Below are 26577 nucleotides of genomic sequence, written 5' to 3'. Positions count from 1 at the left end.
TCTACCCATTACCCTACAGCAACCATCCACCAACCATGGTCGTCCAGGCCCAATCCACATAAGGTCCTCCAACCATGGTCCTCCATCCCCACTCCACACAGAGTTCTCCAACCATGGGCATCCTAGCTGCACTAAACACACAGTCCACCACCTGTGGTCTTCCAGCTGCACTCCACACATGGTCCTCTACCTCAGTCTTCCATCACCAATCCACACAAGGTCCTCCTGCCTCAGTCTTCCAATTCCACTCCCTGCCCAATTTGCCAGCCATTGTCCTCCAGCCCCACTCCCCACTCAGTCCACCAGCCATGATCCTCCATTCCATATTCATACACAGTCTTCCATCCATGAACAGCCAGTCCTACTCCACATATTATCCTCCACACACGGTCCTCCAGACCAACTCCACATAAGGTTCCTTTAGGCATGGTCCTACAGTCCCACTCCACACTAAATTCTCCAGACAAGGTTTTCTAGCCCCATTTACACATGTTCCTTCAGACATAGTCCTCCAGCCTTACTCCAGACATGGTTCTACAGCCACGGTCCTCCCACCATATTCCACACATAATTCTCTAGCCACAATCATCCAGCCTCATGCACATGGACCTCTAATCACAGTTCTCCACCTTCATTCCACACACAGTCCTACAGCCACACACAACATATGATCCTTCAGTAATGGTTCTACACCCCCTCTCCACACATGATCCTGCTGACTTAGTCCTCCAGTCCCACTCCATTCTCACTCCACACACTGTCCTGCAGGCACAGTCCTCCTGCCCAAGTAAACACATAGTCCTCCAGTCAAGGTCATTCAGCACTCCACACACTATATTCCACCCATGGTCCTCCAGTCCTACTCCACTTATGGACCTCAAGTCAAGTCCCACTCCACACATGGTCCTCCTGCACCACTCAGGCCCACTACTCAGAATTTTCTCCAGCCACAGTCACCAACCCCAATCTGCAGAAGGTATATCTGGCATGGTCCTCCATCCCCACTCCATACCCGTTTCTTCAGACATAGTCCTCCAGCCCCACCTCATACAAAGTACTTCAGACAGGGTCCTCCAGCCCCACTCCACACACTATTCTCCATCCATGGTCCTCTAGACCCACTACACACTTGGTCTTCCAGCAACAGTGCTCCAGGCCACTTCACATTTAGTTTTCCAGACACAGTCCTTCAAACCCACTCCACACATCAATGCCCAAGCATAGTACTCCATACCACTCCACACATTGTTCTCCAGGCACACTCCTCACAAGTTTCTTCAGCCATGGTCATTCAGCCCCACTCTGCTAATGGTCCTCAAGATACAGTCCTCCAGGCATACTTGAAACAAGGTCCTCCAACCATGGTCCTCCAGACCCGCTTGACACATGATACTTTAGGCATGGTACTCCATTTCCACTCCACATGGTCCTCCAACCACAGTCCTCCAATCACAGTCCTCCAGCCACAGTCCTTCAAACCCACTCCACACAAGTTCCTCCAGCCATGATCCTGCAGCCCAAGTGTGCACACTCCTACATTCAACTTCCTCCAGTCCAACCCCACACACTTTCTTTCAGTTGCTGTCATCAAGACTCACTCCACACACAATCCTCCAGTCACAATTCTCCAACCCCACTCCACACATGTTCCTCCAGACATGGTCCTCCAGCCCCACTCCACATGTTATCTTACAGTCACTGTCCTTCATCCTAATTCCACGCACAGTCCTACAGGAACAGTCCTCCTGGGCCAATCAACACACAGTTCTCCATCCATGGTCATCCAGGCCCATTCCACACCGGATGCACCCCCCACAAGCTTCCAGCCATGGTCTTCCAGCCCTACTCCACAGATTGTCCTGAAGCCATAGTCTTCCAGCCCAACTCCAGTCAGAATCCTCCACCCATGGTCCTCCAGCACCACTCCACGCAATTATTTCTTTACACATTGTCCTCCGTCCCACTCAACACCCTCTCCCCTGCCATGGTCCTCCAGCCCAACTCCACTCTCAGTCCTTCAGCCACTGAACTGCAGCTACAATCCATACATGAACCACCAGCCACATTCCTGCAGCCATGGTCCTTCAGCCTCACTCTACATATGGTCCTCCAGCCACAGTACTCATGCCCTACTCAGCTCACAGTTATCCAGCCACAGTCTTCCAACTGTACACTTCCTCCAACCAAGGTCCTCCAGTCAAACTCCACAAGCAGTTCTCCAACCACCATTTTACAGTCCCACTTCACACACGGTCCTTTAGCCCCACTCCACACATGGTCCTCCAGCAACAGTCCTCCGTCTCCACTCCACAAAAAGTCCTCCAAACATGGCCCTCCAGTTTCACTCCACACATTGTCCTGAAGCCACAATCCTCCAGTCCAACTCCAGTCAGGGTCCCCAGGCATGGTCCTCCATCCCCACTCCACACACAGTTCTCCAGGCCTGGTCCTCCAGGCTCATTCCATACATGTTCCTTCAGACACAGTCCTCAAGTCCCATTCCACACATGGTCCTTTAGCTATGATACTTTAGCCCCACTCTACATGTAGTCTACCAGCCATGGCCTTCCAGCAGTACTCCATACACAATCTTCCAGCCATAGTCATCCAACCCCAATCCACTTACTGATCTCCAGGCATCATCCTCCATTTTGATGCTGCACACATCTTCCACCCATCATCTTCCATTTCCACTCCACTCACAGTCATGTAGTCACAGTCCTAGAGTTGCACTCAACACACATTTCTCCAGTCATGGTTCTCCAGCCCAAATCACAGTCAATTCTCCAACCCTATTTTTCCAGCACCACTCCACACATGGTCCTTCAGCTCCACTCCACACATGGTTCTCCAGCGACAGTTTTTCTGACCCATCCACACAGTCCTTCAGCCATGGCCCTCCAGCCCCCTCAACACATGGTTCTAAAGTCACAGAACTCCAGGCCAACTCCAGTTAGGCCTTCCAGGCATGGTACTCCAACCACACTCTATGCACAGTTCTCCAGACTTGGGCTTCCAACCCCATTCCCACATGTTCCTTCAGACATGGCCCTCCAGTCCTACTCCACACCCAAACCTCCAGCCATGGTCCTCTAGCACCTCTCCACACATGGTCCTCCAGACACAGTTCTTTCCAGCAATGGTCCTCCTGCTCCACTCAGCACACATTCCTCCAACCATGGTCCTCCTTCCACACTCCACCCATAGCCCTCCAGGCAACATCCTCTAGCCCCAATCCACATATGGAACTCCAGTCATGGTCATCCATCCCCAATCCTCACACGGTCATCCAGCCTGGTTGTCTAGCCCCACTAAACACTCTGCCCTCCAGTTATGGTCCTCCAGGCCCACTCCACACTTGATCCTCCAGCCATGGTCTTCCAGCCCCACCCCATACATGGTCCTCCAGCCCAACTCCACCAACTTTCCTACATTTACGGTCCTCCACACCAACTGCACACATGGTCCTCCTGCTACTGTCCTCCAGCACCACTCCAAGCACAGTTCTACAACTATGGTCTCCTGCCCCACTCAACACATGAACTACCAGCAGCCACAGTCATCCAGCCCCTCTCCACACATGGACCAGGCACAGTCCTCCAGTCATTGTCCTCCAGTCCCACTGCACACTCATTTTGCCAAAAATGATCTTCCAGCACTATTCCACACATGGTCCTCCAACCAGCTTTCCAATCCCATACACTCCCAGATCTCCAGCCACAGTCACCCAGCCCAACTCCACACAAAGAACTCCAGGCACAATCACCAGCACCACTCCACACATGTTCTACTACCACGGTCCTCCTGCCCCACTTTACCCACAACCTTCCAGCCACTGTTCTCCAACTCCCCTCAACACACTCTACTCCAGTCATGGTTCTCCAACCCCACTCCACACAAGGGTCTACAGCCCATTTCCACACACTGTTCTCCAGTCACAGTCTTCCAGCCACATTTCATACCCTTTCCCCCAGCCACTGTTTTCCAGCTTTCCTCAACACATGATTCTTCAGACATGGTCCTCCAACCCCACACCACACACAGAACTCCAGTCATGGACCTGCAGCACCACATCACTAAAGGTACTGCAGCTACATTCCTCCAGCCCCACTCCACATATTGTCCTCAACAAGTCCTTCAGCCATGGTACCCCAGTCCCACACCACACAGTTCTAACACCACAGTTGTCCAGACCTACTCCACACAAGGCCTCAAGCTGCCATGCTCCAGCTCCACTGCACATGTGGTCCCTCAGGCTCTTCAACCCCACTCCATACACAACCCTCCAGCCACAGTCCTCCAGTTCCACTCCACACATAGTCCTCCAGGCAAGAACCTACTGCCCCACTTCACACATGGTCTTACTGCCATGGTCCTCCATCCCCACTGCACACATGATTGTCAAGCCATAGCTCTCCAGCCCCACCCACTAATGGTCCTCCAGTCAGGTCCACCATCCCCAATCCACATAAGATTCTCAAGGCATTGTTCTCCATCCCCTCTCCAGACATGGTCCGTCATTAACAGTCCTTGATCCCCTTTTCACACACAGACCTTCAATCACAGTTCTCCAACCCCATTCCACACATGCTTCTCCAGCCATGGTTTTTCAGACCCACTCCACACAAGGTTCTCCAACCATGGTCCTTCTACCCTCACTACAGAAACAATCATCTACCACAGTCCTCCATCTCAAATCTACACATGGCCCTCCAGTCATGGTTCTCTAGCACCGCCCCCAAATCTGTACTCCAGTTATGGTTCTCCAGCCCCACTCCACACACAATTATCCAGCCCTGGTTTCCAGCCCCACTCCAAACCCAGTTCTTTAGTCATGGTCACCCATTCTCACTCTGCACATGATCTCCCAGCCACAGTCCATTAGCCACAGTCCTCCAGACCCATTCTACACATGGTCTTTTAACCACAGTCATCCAGCCCAACTCTACTCCCTGTCCTCCAGCCACAATCCTCCAGCCCCACTCCACACACAATTCTTCATATATGGTCAACCAACCCCATTCCACACATGGCCCTCAGCCTCACTCCATACATGGGCCTCAAGCCAGCCCAACTCCACACAAAGCCCCCCATGCATAGTCCTCAAGTCCCACTCTATGCATAGTCCTCCATGCACAGTCCTCCAGTCCCTCTCAACACATGGTCCTCCATGCAGTCCTCCAGCCCCACTCCACCTACGGTCCTCCACCATGATCCTGCAGCCACACTCCACAAACAGTCCTACAGGCACTGTCCACCAGCACAAGTTCACACACAGTCATCCAACCATGGTACACCAGTACCACTCCACACATAGTTCTCCAGCTTCAATTTGACACACTGTCCTTTAGCCAACATTTTCTGGCCCCACTAAAAACAAGTCCTCTAGGCATGATCCTCCAGTACCACTCAACACAATGTCCTCCAGGCTCAGTCCTCCAGCCCAACTCCACACAAAGTTCTCCAATGAAGGACCTCCAGCCCCAATCTAAACACTGTTCACCAGGTACAAACCTCCAGTCCCATTCCACACAACTTCCTCCAGCCAGAATCATGCAGTGCCACTCCACACATGATTCACCAGCCATGGTGCTTGTAACCCAACTCCAAACATGGTTTTAAAGCCACTGTTATGGAGACCCACTCCACACATAGTCCTCCAGTCAAAATCCTCCAGCCTCATTCCACACAAGATTCTCCAGGCACAGTCCTCCAGCCATGGTCCTTCAGCCCCACTCCACACAGTTCTCCAGCCACAGTCCTTGAGCCCACCATCCTACTTCCCCACTCTACCCACTGTACTCCACCCATCATCATACAGTCCCACTCCACATACAGTACACCAGCCATAGTTCTCAAACCCTACTCCAATACAGTCCTCAAGCCCAACTCCACACAGGTTCTCCAGTCCCACTTCACACAATGTTCTCCCACCACATTTCTTAAGTCACACTCCACACCCTTTTTCCTCCAGCCACTGTCCTCCAGCCTCTGTCCACACATAGTCCTCCAATCAATGAACTACAGCCCCTCTCCACGCACACAAACCATCACAGTCCTCCAGACTGGGTACTCCAGCCTCACTTCACACATGGTCCTCCAGCCATGGTACACATGACCCATTTCACTAACCTTCATCCAGTAACAAACTTCCAGCTCCACTCCACACATAATTCTCTAGCCACAGTCATCAAACCCTACTACACTGAAGATCATCAAGTCACAAACATCCATGCCAACTCCATCAGGTTTCTCCAGGCATTGTCCTCCAGCCACACTCTACATAAAATCCTCCAGGTTCAGTCCTCAAGCCCCATTCCCACACATTTTTCATACATGGTACTAAAGCCCCATCCACACTGGGTCCTCCAGCCAGGATCCTCCAGCCCCATTCCACACAGGGTCTACCAGCCGTGGTCTTCCAGACCCACTTTACAAACTAATCCAGCCATGGTCCTCCAGCTCCACTCAACACACTGTCCTCCAACCATGGTCCTCCAGCAATGGTCTTTTTGCTCCACTCAGCCCATGGTCCTCCAACCATGGTCCTCCTGTCTCACTCCACGTATTGTTCTCCAGTGACTGTCCTCTAGCCCCAATCCACACATGAATGTCCAGCCATGGTCATCCAGATCCACTCAACACAGTCTTCCAGTCATGGTCCTCCAACCCCAATCCTCATGGACCACTAACTGTATTAAACACTCTGTCCTCCTTCTGCCCCACTACTCACACAGTCCTCCAGGCCCTTTCCTCTAGCCCCACATCACACACCTTTCTCCAGTCACAATTATCTGGCCCCACTCCACACACGGTACTCTGGTTATTGTCCTCCAGGCCCACTCCACATGCTGTCCTTGAGCTATGGTCTTCCATCTCCACTCTATACAATGTTCCCCAGTCATGGTCCTCCAGCCTTACTCCAATCAACATCCTCCGACCATAGTCCCCCAGTCCCATTCCACACACAGTCCTCCAGCACAGTCCTTCAGCAACCCTCCATACAAGTTCTTCCAGCCATAGTCCTCCTAGCTGCAGTAAACACATGGTTCTGTACCATGGTCCTCCATCCCCATTCCACACACAGACCTCCAACCCCACTTCATACTAGCTCCTCCAGCCACAGTACTGCAGACTCACTCCACAGTTGGTCCTCCAGGCAAGTTTTTCCAGCCCCACTCCACACATGCACCTTAAACCACAGTCAATCAGACCTATGCAACACACAGTTTTCCAACCATGGTCTTCAAGCTCCATTGCAAACACAGACCTCTAGTCCCGGGCCATCGCAGGTCCTCCAGTCATGGTCTTTCAGCTCCATTCCACACTTGGTCCTTCAGCCATGGCCTTACATCCTCAATCCACAGCCAGGCCCCTAACCACATTCATCCAGTCCCATTCCAAACATGATATACCAGCCACTGTCCTCCAACCATGATCTTCCACCCTTACCCACACGTGACCTCCAGCTATAGTACTCCAGTCCAGTCCCAATCAACTCCAACCATGGTTCTCCATCCCCACTCCACCCTTAGTCCTCCAGTCATGGTACTCTAGCCCCACTACACATGGTCATCCAGTCCCATTCCACACTGTCCTCTTGGCAAGACCATCCAGATCCACTCCTCACATGGTCCTTTAGCTAAACAACACACTTGGCTCTCCAGCCACGGTCCTCCAGCCATGATCCTCTAGCCCCTCTCCACACATGGAACTCAAGTCAAGGATCTCCAGCTCCACTCTAACATGGTCTTCCAGACCCATTCCACACATGATCCTCTGGCCACATTCCTCCAGCTCCACTCCATACCGAGTCCTCCAACACTGTCCTCAAGTCCCACTCTGCACAAGGTACTCCTGGCATCATCATCCCCATTCCACATAAGTTCCTCCAGACACAATCCTCATGCTCCATGACACACAAGGTCCTCCAGGCATGGTCCTTCAGTGGACTGTAACCACAGTTCTCCAACCATGGTCCTCCAAGTCACTTGATGCACAATATTCTAGTCATGGTTCTCCAGAACCACTCCACACCCAGTCTTTCAATCAACGTCCTCCAGTCCCACTCCATACAGGGTCTTTCAGCTCAACTCCACACAATTTTCTCTCTTTACTTTTCTCCATACCAACTCCACACATGATCCTACACCCACAGTTTTCCAGCCCTATTCCAAACAAGGTCCTCCAACCATGGTCCTTCAGCCCCACTCCTCCCCAAGTCCTCCAGGCATGGTTTTCAAGCCTTACTCAACATACAGTCCTACAGTCATGGTTTTCCTGAACTACATGACACCAAGTCCTCCAGTCATAGTCCACCAGCTCCAATCCACAAAAGGTCCGGCCCTCCAGTCATGGTCCTCCATTACTACCCCACACATGACATGATCCTCCAGTCATGGTCCTCCAGGACCAATACACACCAGTATTCCAACCACAGTCCTCAAGACCCACACCACATATGGTCCTATAGTCATGTACCTCCAGTCACACTCCACGGTTGGTCTCTTATTCACATTCCTTGAGCCCTGCTACTCACACAGTCCTCCAGACCCATTCCACAACCAGTCCCCCAGCCATGGTCCTCCGTCTCACTCCCTATTCTGTCCTGCATCCATGGTTTCATACACCCAATCCACACATGATCATTCAGGCTTGGTTCTGCAGCCTGACTCCACACATAGTCTTTCCATCATAGTCTTTCTGTCCTACACCACACAAGGTCCTCCGGTCATGGTCCTTATAGTGTAAAGTTTCCCCAGTCCCACTTTCTGTTGCCCACGATCGTGTTCTGGGTGTGCAGCCGGGCACCCCAGGATTGGTCCACATACCCCACTGTATCCCTGGAGTGCCAGCCTGCATGCCCTGCTGGCCATTCTCCCACACTCTCAGGAGTCATTGCCCTGCATCCTGGAACTCCAGGCTGTGAGCCTCTGCCATCTCCTCTGGATCCTTATGGCCATGGGTGGTGGTAGATATGCCTGCTTGCCCCCAGGAGGACCTTTTTCTGCTGCATCTGCCCAGTGGTTCTGGCTGTGCTGTGCACCCCTTGGATGGAATGAGCACCTCTGGAACATGGCAGATGGGAACCTCATCTTCTGCCTGGAAGGTGTTGGTGGTGGCTGGTCCTCTGCGGCTGGCCATGGTGGCAAGTCTGAAGTGGACAGCTATAATGGTGAAGGTTGCTTCATCTGCCCCATCACTGATAGCCTTGGATTGAGCCAGAATGTCAGTTTTGTGGTTGATGACTGCTAAAGCAACCTAGCAAAGGGTCAACAGTGTGACTCCAGCAGGTCCCCAACAACCCAGCTCATCAGTCTGCAATTCTAACCAACCATTTGTCCACTTGTCAGCCTGCACTCACCAGCCATTGACCCAATTCCTAGCCCATGAACTTCCTCATCAGCAATTGGTCAAATCTTCATTGGCCCATGAAATTTGACTACTTAATAGAAGCTTTCCCACCATTCTCTCTCTCTCTCTCTCTCTCTCCTTCTCTCTCTCTCTCTCTCTCTCTCTCTCTCTCTCTCTCTGTCTCTCTCTCTCCAAGGCAGACACTGTTCATTTGCCTAATAAAATCTCTTCCATGGGTTTCTGTGCCCAGAGTGGTTTTCTTGGGTGCATTTCGCTTTTCATTGTTGCCAGGACTAGAATGGGCTTTTCTACTACCACTTAGGCAAATGGAATTCCATCTGTCACCACAGTCCCCATCCCCCAGACACTGATCTCACCTTCCATTCACACAGACACTAGGTTCCACGTCCACCACCAGCTTCAAATTGGTGAGTTTTCCCCTATATCAGCTTAAACACTCCTTCACTGACCTGAGATGGGACCATTGATTGTCCTGTGCCCTCAAGGCAGTTGAGGAGTGGGGATTTCCCCCAGTCACGACTTTTACAGTTATGGCTGACCCCCTTAGTTGACCTTATCTGATGGGTGGGTCTCTGATCTTTATAGTGGAGATTCTTTCTCAGGGTTGAGGCTTCTCTTCACTTTCACTCTCAAAATATCCTGATGTCAGGTCCTCAACTCTCTTGGTTTTTACCCAGCACAAACTGATGGCCAGGAGACAACCCCCATCACTGTGCTGCCTTCTCTTCCCCAGCCAACTAGTCTGTGACCTCAGGACACCTTGGACACTGACTTGGCTCTTACTCTGTCTCCACCATGGGATATAGGTTTTCCATCCTGGTGGATTCACCCTTGGGACTTTTACTAGAAAATCTTAAATCCCTTTACCTGATCCCTGACCTAGAGTCATCAAAACTTATTAACTTGTGTAATGATATTTGGCCACAGTATCCTTTAGATAAACAACCATAATTGCCCATTAACGGCACCCTGGACCCCAATATTTTATAGGATTTATACAACTTTAGTAAGTGAGCAGGCAAGTGGAAAGACTTTTTTTTTTTAACTTCAAGCCTTTTCTTTATTGTGCAATAAATTTGATCTTTGCTCTTCCTGCAAATCTGAAAACTTCTTTTGTCCTCTTCCCCCCTCCTAATCCCTCCTCCTCCTCCTCCTGACTGATGAATCACCCCCATACCATTTCCTTTCAGTGGAGGACCCTCTGACCACTGCTCCTCCATCTCCTTTGCCCCTTTCTGTTTCTGCTTCTGCTCTCCCACTCAGCCCAACCAGTCCTCCCACTATGTGGTCTCACACACATGTTCTAGTCCCCTTACAGGGTGTGGCTGGTGTGGAGAGAGTGATCAGAGTCCATGTTCCTTTCTTGCCCTCCAATCTTTCCCAGAGAGAGAAGTAGCTAGGCTCCTTCACCTCCAACTCTGCAAATTTCATTAAGGAATTTCAGTATCTTACCCAGTCTTATGACCTTACCTGGCATGACATTTATATGAACATGTCCAACACCTCGACCCCTGAGGCACTCAGGAGAGTCTGGAAACAGGCATGCAATTATGCAGATGAGGTTCACCAATTGATCCTGACCCACCCTATTGGGGCTGAAACAATACCAGATAGGGAGCACCAATGGGACTATAACACGGGGAATGGGTGTCTGCAGCAGGATGAATTTCAAACCTGCGTCCTTGCAGGTCTCTGAAAGACCACCATTAAACCCATTAATTATCATAACAAAACGGAAAACACATTCGCCTTTCTGAGTCACCTCACAGAGGTCATGCTCAAATATTTTAATCAGGACCCTGAAACTCTTGAGGGATGACAGTTACTCATGATTTATTATTTTTCCAAAAGCTACCCAGACATAAAGGCTAAATTGAGGCGGTTGGACAGGGAGTCCTTTACCCCACAGTCAGAGGTTCTAGCAGTGGCATTCGGGGTGTATAGTAGAAGGGAAGAAAAAACCAAAAGCTAAAATATCTAATGCTAGCCAAAGACTTTCAGTCAGCTAGACCAGCGCAGCAAGCCTTTACTAGGGCCACCCTCACTCCAAGAAGACTTCCAGGCCCATGCTTCAAGTTCTGAAAGGAGGGACACTGGGCACGAGCCTGCCCCACCCCCCAGCAGCCCCCAGGTCCTTGTCCAAAATGCCACCAACTGGGACATTGGGCAGTAGATTCCCCTGGTGCTCAGAGAAGTGTCAGATTACCCCCACCCTTTCCCCCAGTGACTTACTGGGATTGGCAATGGATGATTAAAGGGGCCCAGACCTTATATACCCATTGACTATCACCATTCAAGTGCCCTGGGTGACCTTTATGGTGGCAGAAAGGCATCTTATAGATACCGGAGATACCCTTTTCTTATAGATACCGGAGCCACTTTTTCAGTGCTGTGGGAGTTTGGGGGACTCATTTCTCCTGCCAAATCCTCTATTGTCAGGGTAGAGGGAAAACCATACCACCCTCTATAAGTCCCTCCAATAAGTTGCCATATTGGACAAATCTGCTTTACTCATTCCTTTTTGATAATTCCTATGTGTCCCATTTCCCTCCTGGGAAGGGATATCCTAGCCAAATTGGGTGCATGACTTTTCTTCTCACCCACTGTAAAGATAGAAAGAGCCCGCACCTGTGTAAACAAAAGCCTCTTCCCTAATTGCCCTCAAACCCCTCATAAAAGCTGCAAAGAATCTTCACCTCTTATCCGTAAAGGCCAGGCAGCTGACCTTGCTGGTGCCAAGGCAATCTTAAAAGATAATGATAACACTCCTCTCGGAGACTCAGAACTTAAAATAACATCATATATATAATTTTATGTCAGCCAATTAAAAAGAACACTGTAAAACTTTTCGCCTTTCATTATAAATAGGCCTGTTGAACAAAGTCTCGGGGCCTCTTAGCATCACCGGGTTACCGTGTGAGCAGAGGACCAGGCTCGAGCTTGCCAATAAATGACTCTTTGTTGCTTGCATTGATCGTGGTCTCTGGTGGTCTTTGTGGGGTCTCGAGCCGCTGGGCATAACACCACCACATGTCTCCACTGAGACTCCTCTGTTATTCCTCTCCTTATGACCCTGCGGGAATATACAACTCAACTTAAGTTCTTTATATCCCCTTTCTCCCTCCCTTGTTGACCCCAAGTCTGAAGCACCCACACACCCTCTGTAGTCAAACGCTTACCTGTACTCTTTCACCTGAAGGAACCAACATTCTACCCAGTCCAGGTCCAATATCCTCTTTCCCAAAAGAGCCTCTTAGGACTTCAACCAGTCATCCAGGATTTAAGGCAGAAAGGCTTCCTGCACCACACCAACTCACCTTATAACACACTCAACCTGGTTGTTAAAAAGCCTAATGCATCCTACCATTTGGTGCAAGATGTATGCATCTTCAACTTAGCAGTTGTCCCCATCTTCCCCATTGTGCCCAATCCCTACACATTGCTTTCCTCTATCCCCTCCTTCACCACATACTTCTCTGTGTTGGATTTGAAGGATGGCCTTTCCACTGTCTCCATTCATCCTGACTCACAGGATCTCTTTGCTTTCACCTGGACTGACCCTCTCACTCAAGTTTCTTCTCAGCTGACCTGGGCAGTTCTCCCACAGGGATTTAAGGACAGCCCTCACCTGTTTGATCAAACACTGTCTCATGATCTTGCCTCTCTTACTTTCATTTTCTCCTCTCTCTTACAGTATGTTGATGATCTTCTATGTAGTCCCTCTCTTGAGGACTCCCAAGGAGACACTATTAAGCTTCTAAATTTTCTGGTTAACAGGGGTTATAGGGTCTTTCCAGCAAAGGTACAACTTTCCCAACCTCAGGTTATTTACTTAGAATTCAGCCTCCCACCTGAATTTAAGACCATCACTGTAGAGAGAAAAGCATTATTGCAGAACATGCCACTCTATCTACTATCTACAAAGGAAGAAATCATTTTCTTTCTAGGGCTAGCAGAATATCTATTATCCTGGATTCCAAATTTTTCCATCCTGGCGGCGACTTGTATGAGTCTTCATAGGACATTCTGACTGAACCTATCCTCTACCTGGTTGAAGCCCTTTTCTGAACCTAAGGAAAGCCCTTCTTCAAGCCCCAGCTCTACACCACCCTGATGTCACCAGACCCTACTACCTGTTTGTCTCTGAGAAAATGGGTTCATTCTGGGAATCTTAGGGCTCATGTTTGGTCTCACCCTTGGCCCAGTGCATACCTATTACAAAGGCTAGACCCCTCTGTAAAAGGCTGGGCATCATGTCTTAGGGTATTGGCCACATCACTTGTCTTAACCTGGTATTGCAGACACAACCCTTCAGAATAAATCCACATGTTTACCAGGCATGATTGTCTAGCCCCATGATGCACATTATCCTCCAGCTCCACTCCACACATGGTCCTCCAGTCACAGTCCTATAGCCCCACTCCACACATGGTCCTCAAGCCACAGCCCTCCAGCCCAATTCCAATCAGGGTCCTCCAGGCATGATCCTCAAGTTCCACTCCACACAGACTCCTCCAGACTTGGTCCTCCAGCCCCATTCCACACACCCACACATTTCTTCAGACACAGTACTCCAGCCAAGATCCTCCAGCCCCACTCCACACAGTCTATGAGATAAGCCCTACAGTCACACTAAACACATGGTCCTCCAGCCATGGTCCTCCAGCACCACTCCACACAGTTATCCAGACCTACTTCACACAGATTTCTAGTCAAGTTCCTCCATCTCCACTCCACACATAGTATATGAGACACAACCCTCGAGTCACACTAAACACACTGTCCTCCAGCCTTGGTCCTTCAGCCCCACTCCACACATGGACCTCTAACCATGGTTATACAGACCTACTTCACACAGATTTCCACCCATGTTCCTCCAGTTATACTCCACACCAGGACCTCCAGTCATGTTACTCCAGGCCCACTTCACACAGTCCTCCAGCCATGGTCCTTTGACACTACTCCCACATGGTCTTCCACCTTCTGTCCTCCTAGTCACACTACACACACAATTATCTACTATGGTTCTCCATCCCCATTCCACACAGAGATCTCCAGTCCCACCCCACACCAAGTCCTCCAGCCACTGTCATCCAGGCCTTATCCACACTTGGTCTTCCAGCCATGGTCTTCCAGGCCCAATCCATGCCTAGACCTTCAGCCACAGTCATCAAGCCCCAATCAACAAAGGATTCAATAGCCACAGTACTTAAGTCAGGATCCTCCAGTCTTACATTACACATGGACCTCCAGACATGATCCTCCAGTCCCACTCCACTCACAGTCTTCAAGTCATAGTCCTCTAGCCCCCCAAAACACATGGTCATCCAGTTATGGTCTTTTATCTTGACTTCACTCCTGGTCCTCCAGCCTTTGTCCTACAGCCCCACTCTATAGGGTTTCTCAGCCACAGTCCTTCAGTCAATGTCCACCATCCCCACTCCATCCATAGTTCTCCAACCAGAGTCATCCAGACCCACTCCACACACTGTCCTCCAGCCACAGTCCTCTTAGCCACATTTGACAATCTTTCAGCCATAGTCCTCCAGCCTCACTACACACCAGCCTTCCAGTTACAGTATTTCAGCCCCCACTCCAAATGTGGTCCTCCAGCCATAATCCTCCAGACCCACTCCATACATGAACCTTGAGCCATGGTCCTCCAGCCCCACTCCACACCCAGTTCTCCAGCATGGTCCTCAAGCCCCACTCCACATGAGTTCCTCCAGTCACAGTCCTCCATTTCCACTTCACATAATGTATTCCTGGCATGGCCCTCCATCCCCAATCCACACACTTTCCTCCAGACATGGTATTCTGGCCCCACTCCACACAAGGTACTCCAGCCACGGTCTTCCAGGCCCACACATGGCTCCAACCCCACTCCACATCATCTCCTCCACCCATAGTTTTAGAACCCCACTCCACACAAGGTCCTCCAGCCCCACTGCACACACTGTCCTCCAGCCATGATCCTCCAGTCACACTCCATACTCTGTCCTCCAGTCCCATTCAATATTTTGTCCTCCAGCCACTTTCCTCAAGCCGCACTGCACACATGGTTCTCCAGTCACAGTCCTTCAGGCCCATTCCACACACAGTCCTTTGGCCACTGTCCTCAAAGCCCAGTCCATATATGGTCCTGTAGTCTCAGTCCTAGTCCTCCAGCCACAACCCACAAAAGTCTTCCAACCATGCTCCTTCAGCCCCACTATACATGAGATCTTCCAGCCACAATCCTCCTAACCACACTACACACAAGGTACTTTACCGTGGTCCTCCATCTCCACTTCACATATGAACCTCTAGTCTTACACCACACCAGGTACTCCAGTCATGGTTCTCCATTCCCACTCAACCCCTGTCCTCCAGCCACAGTAATCCAGCCCTACTCCACATATGATCCTCCAACCAATGTCCTCCGGCCACAAATTACCACCATTACTTTACACATGGACCTTAAGCCATTGTCCTCCAGTCCCACTCCACTCATTGTCCTTCAGTCACAGTCCTCCATCCCCACTCAACACACCTCCATCCAACCACAGTCATGCAGCCCCACTACAAACTTGATCCTCTAGCCATGCTCCTCCAGACATGGAACACCAAACAAAGTACTGCAGCCTCAGTCCTCCAGCCCCACACCACACACAGTCCTCCAGGAAATGTCATCCATTCCCTCTCTCAACATGGGACTCCAGTCACTGTCCTCCAGTCACAGTCCTAAAGCCCCACTCCACATATGGTCATCTAGCCACCATCCTACAGCCACACCACTCCACTCACAGTCTTCCAGTCATGGTCTTCAAATCCCACTCCACATATGGTCCTCCAGCCCCACTCCACACACTCTTCTCCAGCCACAGTTCTCCAACCCCAATCCACACATGATCCACCAGCCACAGTCCTCCAGCCATGGTCTTCCAGTCCCACTCCACACATGGTCCTCCAATCATGGTCCTCATGCCCCACTCCAATCACAGTCATCCAGCCATAGTTCTCCAACTCCACTCCACACACAGTCCTCCAGTCATGGTAATACTGCCCAAATCCACACACAGTTTTCAAACCAAGGTTAGCCAGTCCCACTCCACACATGGTCCTACAGTCCCATTCCACACATGGTTCTCCAGCAACAGTTCTCCACCCTCACTCCACACATAGGCCTTCAGCCACAGTCCTTCAGCCCAACTCTACACACAGTCCAACTGCCATGGTCCTTGATCCCCACTTGACATATGATCCTCCAGCCTTGTTCTTCCTGCCCCATTCTATACACAATCCTCCAGTCATGATCTTCCAGCCCCACTCCAGACATGGCCTTCAGTCACAGTCCTCCAGGCATGGGCCTTCAGCCCCACTCCACACACGATCCTCCAGGCATAGTCCTCCAGTCACACTCCACACACAGTACTCCAGCCACCATCCTCTAGGGCCACTCCAGAATGTCCTCCAGTCGTGGTCCTCCAGTTCAATTCCACACACAGTCCTCCAGGCATGGTCATCCAGCCATAGTCCTCCAGTCCAACTCTGCACACCATTATGCAGGCCCACTTTACACATGGTTCTCAAGGCATGGTTCCCTTGTTCGACTCCACACATATGGTCCTCCCACATCAATCCTCCAGCCACACTCCACACAAGATGCTCAATCCCCATTCTGAACACTGTCCTCCAGTGTCTTCCAGTCCCACTTCACACACAGTTCTCTAGACACAGTCATCCTGCCTGAATCCACCCACTGTTTTCCAGCCATAGTCCTCCAGCCCAACTCCACACCCAGATTGCTAGTCAGATCTCCAGCCCCACTCCACACCCAGTCAGCCAGCCATGGACCTCCAGCTTCATTCCCTACCCAATCCTCCAGCCACAGTCAAGAAGCCACACTTCATACACTATCCACCAGTCGCAGTCTTCCAGCCATGGTTTTCCAGCCCCACTCCACACATGGTCCTCCAGGCTTAATCCACACATGGTCCTCTAGTCACAGCCATCCAGACCCACTCCATTTGATGTTTTATAGCAATGGTCCTCAAGCCCCACTCCACACTCCAGCCTCTAGCCATGGACTTCCAGCCCCATTCCATACACAGTACTCCAGAATAGTCCTCTAACCCTAATACAAACACAGTTCTTCAGTCACAGTCATCTAGCCCCATTCCACACATGGTCCAACCATGGACACCCAGTCCCACACCAAACATGATCCACCAGCCACAGACCTCCTGTCATGATCCTCCCTCCCCACTTTACACTTGGTCCTCCATCCGCACTCCACACACTGTCCTCCAGCCAAGGTCCACCAGTCACACATTACACAGTCTTCCAGCCCCAACCATTCTGCCTTACTTCATACACCATCTGACCACTATGGTGCTCCATCCCCAATCCACACACTTACCAACAGCCCCACTGCACACCAGGTCATCTTGCCACTACCCTCCAGCCCCACCACACACATGGTCTTCCATTCCCACTCCACACACTTTCTGCCAGCCATGGGCCTTTAGCCAGACTCCATACATGACCTTCAGCCATGGTCTCCAGGCACATTCACTCAGTCCCACTCCATGATTATCCTGAAGTCACTGTTCTCCAGTCACAGACCTCCAGCCCCACTCCACACCAAGTCTTCTAGTCACACTCAACACACTGCCCTCCAGCTATGGTCCATCACCCTCAATCCACACATGGTACTCCAACTATGGTCCTCCAACCCCACTCCACACAATGTCCTCCAGTATAGTCATCAAGCCAACCAACACAGAGTCCTCTAGTTACAGTCCTCCAGTTCCACACCACACATGGTCCTCCAACCATGGTCCTTGAACCCTTCTCCACACAATGACCTCCATCCACCAACCTCCCACCCACTCTACATGTCCTCCAACCCTATTCCTCCAGTCCTCCAGCCCCAGTCCTCCAACCCTATTCCACACATGGTTTTCCAGAAAGGGTCCTCCCACCTCACACTACACAGGGTCCTCCATCCATCGTATCCAGCCCCATTCCACAAATACTCCTCCAGCCAAGGTCCTTCAGTTGCACTGCTAAGTCAGTCTTTCAGCCACTGCCCTCCAGTCACACTTCACACAAATGCCTCCACCATAGTCTTATGCCCCCAATTCATATATAGTGCTCCTGCCATGGTTCTCTATCCCTGCTCCATGCCCAATTTTTCAGTCATGTTCCTCCAGTGCCATCCACTACACATTCCTCCACCCACAGTTATTCCACCTGACTCCACACGTGATCCTAAAGTTAGAGTCCTCCTGCTATGGTCCTCCAGTCCCACTGCACACACAGCCCTCCAGGCCCATTCCACACACTGTCTTCTAGCCACTGTCCTCCAGAATCACTCCACACGCGGTCCAGCAGTCACATTCATCCAGCCCTACTCAACACCAGGTTCTCTAGGCATGATCTTCCAGTCCCACTCCACCTCCAACCACTGTCCTCCAGTCACAGACCTCCAGCCTGACTCCACACACAATCTTCCAGCCACATCCAAAACACTGCCCTTCAGCTACAGTCCACCAACACCAATCCACACATAGTCCTCAAACCATAGTCCCCCAGTCCCCCACCACTTATGGTCCTCCAGTACAGTCATCCAGCCAACCCCTCATGCAGTCTTCTAGTTATGGTCCTCCAGTACCACAATACAGATGGTCCTCCCACCATGGTCCTTCAAACCCTCTCCACACCCTGACCACTGTCCACCATCCTCTGACCCACTCTATACACGGACTTCCAGCCGCAGTCCTTTAACCCTACTCCACACATGGATTTCCAGATATGGTCCTTAAGCTCCACACCACACAGGGTTCTTCAGCCACAGTCTCCAGCCCCACTCCAGGAACACTCCTCCAGTGAAGGTCCTCCAGTCACACTACACACTAATGCATCCACCACATTTCTACATCCCCCATTAATACACAGTGCTCCTGCTATGAATCTCCATCCCCACTCCACACCTGGTAGTCCAGTCACGGTCCTCCAGCACCACCGTACACATGTACCTCCAGTCACAGTCATTCATTCTTACTCTACACACAATCCTACAGCCATTGTTCTCCAGCATGGTCTTCTAGTCCAACTACACACACAGTACTCCATACACCATCTGACCACCATGGTGCTCCATCCCCAATCCAACAGCCCCACCGCACACCAGGTCATCTTGCCCCACTGCACACACTGTGCTTCAGTCACAGTTATCCAGGTCCACTCCACACATGGTCCTCCAGGCAAGTTCCTCCAGCCCCATCAACACCAACACTTCCAGCCACAATCTTCCAGCTTTACTCTGCACACTTTCTTTAAACCATGGTATTTAACCCCACTCCAACATGGTACTCCAGTCACAGTCCTCCAGCCCAACTACACACACAGATCTCCAGCCACAGTCCTTATCACTCACTCCACTCATGGTTATCTAGTCACAGTACTTGAGCCCCACTCCACACATGGTCCTCAATCCCCACTCTCCACACCGTCCACCAGCCATTGTCTCACACTCCTACTCCACCCACAGTCCTCCATGCATAGGCATCCATCCCCACTCCACAGATGATCCACCAGCCACAGTACTTCAGCCATGCTCCTCCAGCTACAGTCCCACAGTCCAACTTCACACATGGTCCTCCAGCCACAGTTCTCCAGCCTCTCCTCAAACACAGTCCTCTAACCATGGTCCTCCATCCCCACCTTACACATAGTACTCTAGCCCCTTTCCTCCAGACCCATTCCACTCATGGTCCTTCTAGCAATGGTCCTACAGCCCCACTCCATACATGGTTTCCCTGCCACATTCCCCCTGTCCCACTCCACACACTGTCCTTAAAACTGTAGAGACATGTTTAAGTAGCCCTAAGCTGGCTTTGGGCCAAGAGGTGGCTCATAATTAGTGTTAACATGGCGTGATCTACCTTTGCCTGATTGGTTGATGTCTCTTCTGCACTAGTAGTCAACAGATGTTCCCCATTCTTCATTGGTACTGTGGCACATGCTCCAACCGTGCTACTTAATCCTAAACCGTTTGGCTGCCTTAGTGTATATAAGACATTCTCTTCACCTGGGAGGAGGTCGCAGATCGCAGATCACAGATCGCAGAACTAAGAACACACCTCTGGGTCACAGGTTGCAGGTCCCAGGTCGCAGGATGCAGGCTTCAGGCTGTAGGCTGCAGGCCGTACGCCACACCCCACACCTCCAAGAAGTAACCCACCTCTGAAAGTGTAGCCTTTCTGAAAGTGTAGCACCTCTAAAATCAAGCAAAGCCTCTCTTCCTCTCAGCAAAGCCTCTCTTCCTCTATAAAGTAGTGAACAAGCAAGTAAGCAAGGAAGCAGCTCAGAAATAGAAGTAGTTCATTCCCAGTTCACCTCCGATTCCTTCCTGAGGGATTGTTGCTGCAGGTGGCAACATAAAACATAGTCTTCCAGCACCACTCCACACACTGTCCTCCAGCCACAGAGCTCCAAACCCACTCCACACACAGTTCTACAGCTATTCCAATTCCAAATATGGATCCCCAGTCACAGACCTCCAGGCCCACTCAATACACTCCTCCAGTCACAGTTCTTTAGCTTCACTTCCAACACTGTCCTCCTGCCACAGTCTTCCAGACCCACTCAACACACTATCATCAGTCATGGTTCTTTAGGTCCACTCCACACATGGTCCTCCAGCCACAATCCTCCTATCCACTCCACACATTGTCTACCAGCCACAATTTTCCAGCCCCACTCTCACATGCTACCCCAGCTACAGTCCTCCAGGCCCACTTCACACATTGTCCTCCAGATACGGTCCTCCAGCCTCACTCTATACACAGATATGCAGCCACAATACCCCTGTCCCACTCTACATGTACCTCCAGTCACTGTCTAGGAGCCCCACTCATCACACTGTACTCCAGCCACCATCCTCCATCTCACTTCCACATTGCCCTACAACCACAGTCCTCCAGGCCCACTTCACACACTGTCCTATAGTCACAGACCTCCAGACCACTCCACACCAGTCCTTCAGATATGGGCCCCAGACCCACTCCAAAAACAGTCCTTCAGTCCCACTTAACACACTATCCTCCAGGCACAGTCCCTGAGCCCCACTCCAAGCATTGTCCTCCTGCCATTCTTCCAGCCCCACTCTACAATAGTGTTCTCAGCCATGTTCCTCAAGATCCGCTTGACCAACTGTCCTCAAACCATAGTCCTCCAGCCATAATCCTCACTCATTCCTCCAGACTTGGTCCTCCAACCCCACACAGCTTGCAGTTTTCAGTCATGGTCTCCAGCTCTATTCCACACACAAACCTTCAGCCATGGTCCTCCAGCAGCACTACACACTCCTTCCTCCAGCTACTGTGCTCAAGCTGCACCACACATAGAAACCTCTTCCATGATCCTCCATTCACAATCCACACTTGGTCCTCCTGTAAGTGCTCTCCATCTACACTCCACATCTGTTTTACAGTCCCAGTCCTTCAGCCCCACTTCACACTTTCTCCTCCAGAAACAGATATTTAACCCCACTTCCCATACAAATTCAGCAGCCACAGTCCTCCAGCCCAAATCCACACATGGTTCTCAAGTCATGGAATTCCATTCCCTTTCTGCACATGTCCCACCAGACAAAATCATTCAGAACCACTCCACACACAATCCTCCAGCCACGTTCCTACAGCCACAGTCTTCCAGGATGACTCTACACATGGTCCCTCAGGCATGATCTTCCAGTCCCACTCCACATATGATCTTCCAGCAATAGTCCTATAGCCTCCTTCTTCTATCCTCACTCCACACAGTTCTCCAGCCTATAATCCAGCCCCACTTCACAAAAGGTCCTCCAGGCATGGTCCTCCAGCTCCAATCCACACACTGTCCTCCAGCCACAGTCCTCCAGCCATGGTCCTCCAACAAAATCCAAACATGGTCATCCAGCAATTGTTTTCCACATCCACTCCACACATGGTCCTCCAACCATGGTCCTTCTGGGCCACTCTAAACACACTCTACTCCAGTCACAGTCCTCTAGGACCAGTCCACTCTTTGGTCTCAGACCAGGGTCCTCCTGTCACATATGGTCCTCCAACTTCATTCCACATATGGTCCTCAAGGTACGCTCCTTCAGAACAACTACTCTCATAGTTCTCCAGCCTGTGTTTCTACCTCACTCCATACCTCATCCTCTAACCATTGTCCTCAAGCCCCACTCCACACACAGTCCTGCAGCCACAGCATTGAACCGCACTCCACACACAATTCTCCTATCACAGGCCTCCAATGATGATCTCCCAGTCCCACTCCACACACATTCCTCCAGCCTTGATCCTTTACCTCACTCCACAAACTGTTCTTCAGACACGATCCACCAGCCCCACTCCACATGACATCCTGCAGCCACTATCCTCAAGCCCCACTCCACACATTGTGTTCCAGCCATGGTCCTCCTGCCATGTTCCCATGGCCCAGACAACACATGGTCATCCACAATCAACCAGAACCACATCACACACAATCATTCAGCCAGGGTCCTCCACAAATAATCAACCAGAACCACACCACACATGGTCCTCCAGCCAGGATCCTTGAGACCCACTCCACACAGTCCTATAAGCATGGTCCTCCATTTCCTTTCACACACGGTCCTCATGCTGTGGTCCTCCAGCTCCACTCCACAAAGTGTCCTCCACTCATGGTCCCAAAGCCCCACTCCACACAAAATTCTCCAGCCAGTCCTCCAGCCCCAGTCCAGAAACAGTCCTCCAGCCATGGTTGTCCAGCCATGGTCATCCAGCCCCACTCCAACATGGTTCTTCAGCCATGGTCCTCAAGCCCACAGCAGAAAGAGTCCTCCAGTCATTCCTCCAACCCTGATCCTCCTGTCCCACTCCACACATGGTCCTACAGCCACTGTCCATCATCTACACTGCAAAGAAGGTTTTCCAGACATGGTCCTCCAGACTGACTCAACACACAGTCCTCTAGACATGGTCCACCATCGCCACTCCACTCAAGTCTTCCAGTTCCACTCCACATGCAGTACTCCAACCCCACTCAACATATTGTCCTACAGCCATGGTCCTTTAGCCCACTCCACACACTTTTCTCTAGCCCAGTCACTCAGCTCCACTCTGTACACAATCCTCCACCACATTCCTCTAGCTGTAGTCTTCCAGGCCCAGTCCACACATGGTCCTCCAACCAAGATCTTACAGCCCCGCTTCATATATAATCATTCAGTCACTGTCCTTTAGTCACTGTCTCATCCCCTCTCTACAAACGGTCTTCCAGACCCACTCTGCTCACAGTTTTCCATGAAATGACCTGCAGCCCAACTCCACACAAGGTCCTCCAGGCATGCTCCTTCAGTCTCAAACCAAACACTATCCTCCAGCCACAGTCCTCCAGTCATGGTCCACCAACCCACTCCAACACAGTCATCGAGCAACAGTTATCAATATCCATTCCACACATGGTTTTCCAGACATAATACTTCAGACCCACTACACACACGCTTCTTTAGCCAATGTTATTCAACCCAACTCCACTCCCTGGCCTCAATCCATGACCCTTCAGTCTCACTCTCCTCTTAGTCCTTCAGGTACGGTCCTCCAGAACCAATCCATTATGGTCTTCCATCCACATTTCTCCTGCCCACTCCACATCCAGTTCTTCAGCCATGCTCCTCCAGCCCCACTCCACACAAGTCTTCCAGACACAATCCTGCAGCCCTACTCCAGACCTGATCCTCTGGTCACAGTACTCCAGAACCACTCCAAAACTGTGCTCCACCCACAGTCCTCCAGAAGCACATCACACACTGCCCTCCATCCCTGTTCCTCCAGCCCCTCTTCACACATGGCCTCTAAGTATAGCCCTCTGACCCCATTATTCAGAGTCATTTGTCCATGTACCTCCTGCCCCATTCCACATCCAGTCCTCCTACCATGATTCTCCAGCACCACTACACTTATGTTCCTCTAGACATCACCAAACCCACAGCACACAAGAACCTCTAACAATATTCCTTCACTCCCACTTCAACACTTATACTCATGGTCCTCCATCATGATCAACCAGCTCCACTCTATTCATGGTCCTCTAGTCATGGTCCTCCAACCCCACTCCACAACATCATCTTCAGCCATGGTCCTCAGAAACTCTCCACACACAGTCCTCCACCAAGATCTCCTAACCTTACTACACAAAGAGTCCTTCACCTGTGGACTTCCAGCTGTACTCCACACATAGTCCTCTACCATGTATCCCCATCCACACTCAACACATGACACACCAACCACAGTCCTCTAGCTATGGTCTACCAGCCCACTCCACATGTGGTCTTTTAGTCACGATCCTCCAGTTCAACTAAACATGTGTCCTCCAGTCCTACTAAACACATGGTACTCCAGCCCCTTGAAACTCCAGCAATGATCCTCCATCTCCTCTTAACACACACAGTTCTCCAGTCAGAGTCATCCAGCCCCTTTCCACACACAGTCCTCCAGACACATTCCTGAAGCTCTAGTCCAGACACAGTCCTCTCATCACAGTCCTTCAGCCCTATTTCACACATGGTCCTCCAGCCATGGTCATCCAGCCTCATTTCACACATGATGCACCAGTCTCAGACATCCAGTTACAGTCCTCCAACCTCACTCCACACATGATCCTCAATTCTCTATCCTGCAGCCGGAATCTGCACACCATTTTACAGACATAGTAATCTAGATACAATCCTCCATCCCCATTTAAAACATGGTCTTGCAGCCATGGTCCTCCAGCCCCTCTCCACACACAGTACTCCACCATTTTTCTTCAGCCTGACTCCACATACTGTCCTGCACCCAGAGTCTTCCAGTTCTACTGCACACATGGTCCTTCAACATATTCCTCCAGCCCAACTCCACACATGGTTCCCCATAAAATTCTCCAGCCCCACTCCACGGATGGTTCTTCAGACATGGTCCTGCATTTTTTTTTCATATTTCTTTTTTTATTATTATTTTATTTATTTATTTATTTTATTGTAAACAGATGGGATACATGTTGTTTCTCTGTACATGGCATAAAGGCATACCATTTGTGTAATCATAAATTTACATAGAGTAATGTTGTTTGATTCATTCTGTTATTTTTTCCCTTCCCCCCACCCCTCCCACCCCTCTTTTCCCTCTATACAGTCCTTCCTTCCTCCATTCTTGCCTCCTCCCTAACCCTAACTCTAACCCTAACACTAACCCTTCCCTCCCCCCATTATGTGTCATCATCCACTTATTAGCGATATCATTCATCCTTTGGCTCTTGAGATTGGCTTATCTCACTTAGCATGATATTCTCCAATTTCATCCATTTGCCTGCAAATGCCATAATTTTATCATTCTTTATGGCTGAGTAATATTCCATTGTATATATATACCACAGCTTCTTTATCCACTCATCAATTGAAGGGCATCTAGGTTGGTTCCACAGTCTGGCTATTGTGAATTGAGCAGCTATGAACATTGATGTGGCTGTATTTCTGTAGTATGCAGATTTTAAGTCCTTTGGGTATAGGCCAAGGAGTGGGATAGCTGGGTCAAATGGTGGTTCCATTCCAAGTTTTCTAAGGAATCTCCACACTGCTTTCCATAGTGGCTGCACTAATTTGCAGCCCCACCAGCAGTGTATGAGTGTACCTTTCTCCCCACATCCTCGCCAACACCTGTTGTTGCTTCTATTCTTGATAATCGCCATTCTAATTGGGGTGAGATGGAATCTTAGGGTGGTTTTGATTTGCATTTCTCTTATTACTAGAGATGTTGAACATTTTTCCATATGTTTGTTGATTGCTTGTAGATCTTCTTCTGTGAAGTGTCTATTCATTTCCTTAGCCCATTTGTCAATTGGATTATTTGCATTCTTGGTGTAGAGTTTTTTGAGTTCTTTATAGATTCTGGAGATTAGTGCTCTATCTGAAGTATGATTGGCAAAGATTTTCTCCCACTCTGTAGGCTCTTTCTTCGCATTGCTGATAGTTTCCTATGCTGAGAGAAAGCTTTTTAGTTTGAATCTATCCCAGTTATTGATTCTTGCTTTTATTTCTTGTGCTATGAGAGTCCTGTTGAGGAAGTCTGGTCCTAAGCCGATAAGTTGAAGATCTGGACCTACTTTTTCTTCTATAAGATGCAGGGTCTCTGGTCTGATTCCGAG

Source organism: Sciurus vulgaris (genome assembly GCF_902686455.1).
Source record: "Sciurus vulgaris genome assembly, chromosome: 14".
Lineage (NCBI taxonomy): Eukaryota > Metazoa > Chordata > Mammalia > Rodentia > Sciuridae > Sciurus > Sciurus vulgaris.
Note: the sequence above shows the minus strand (reverse complement) of the source record.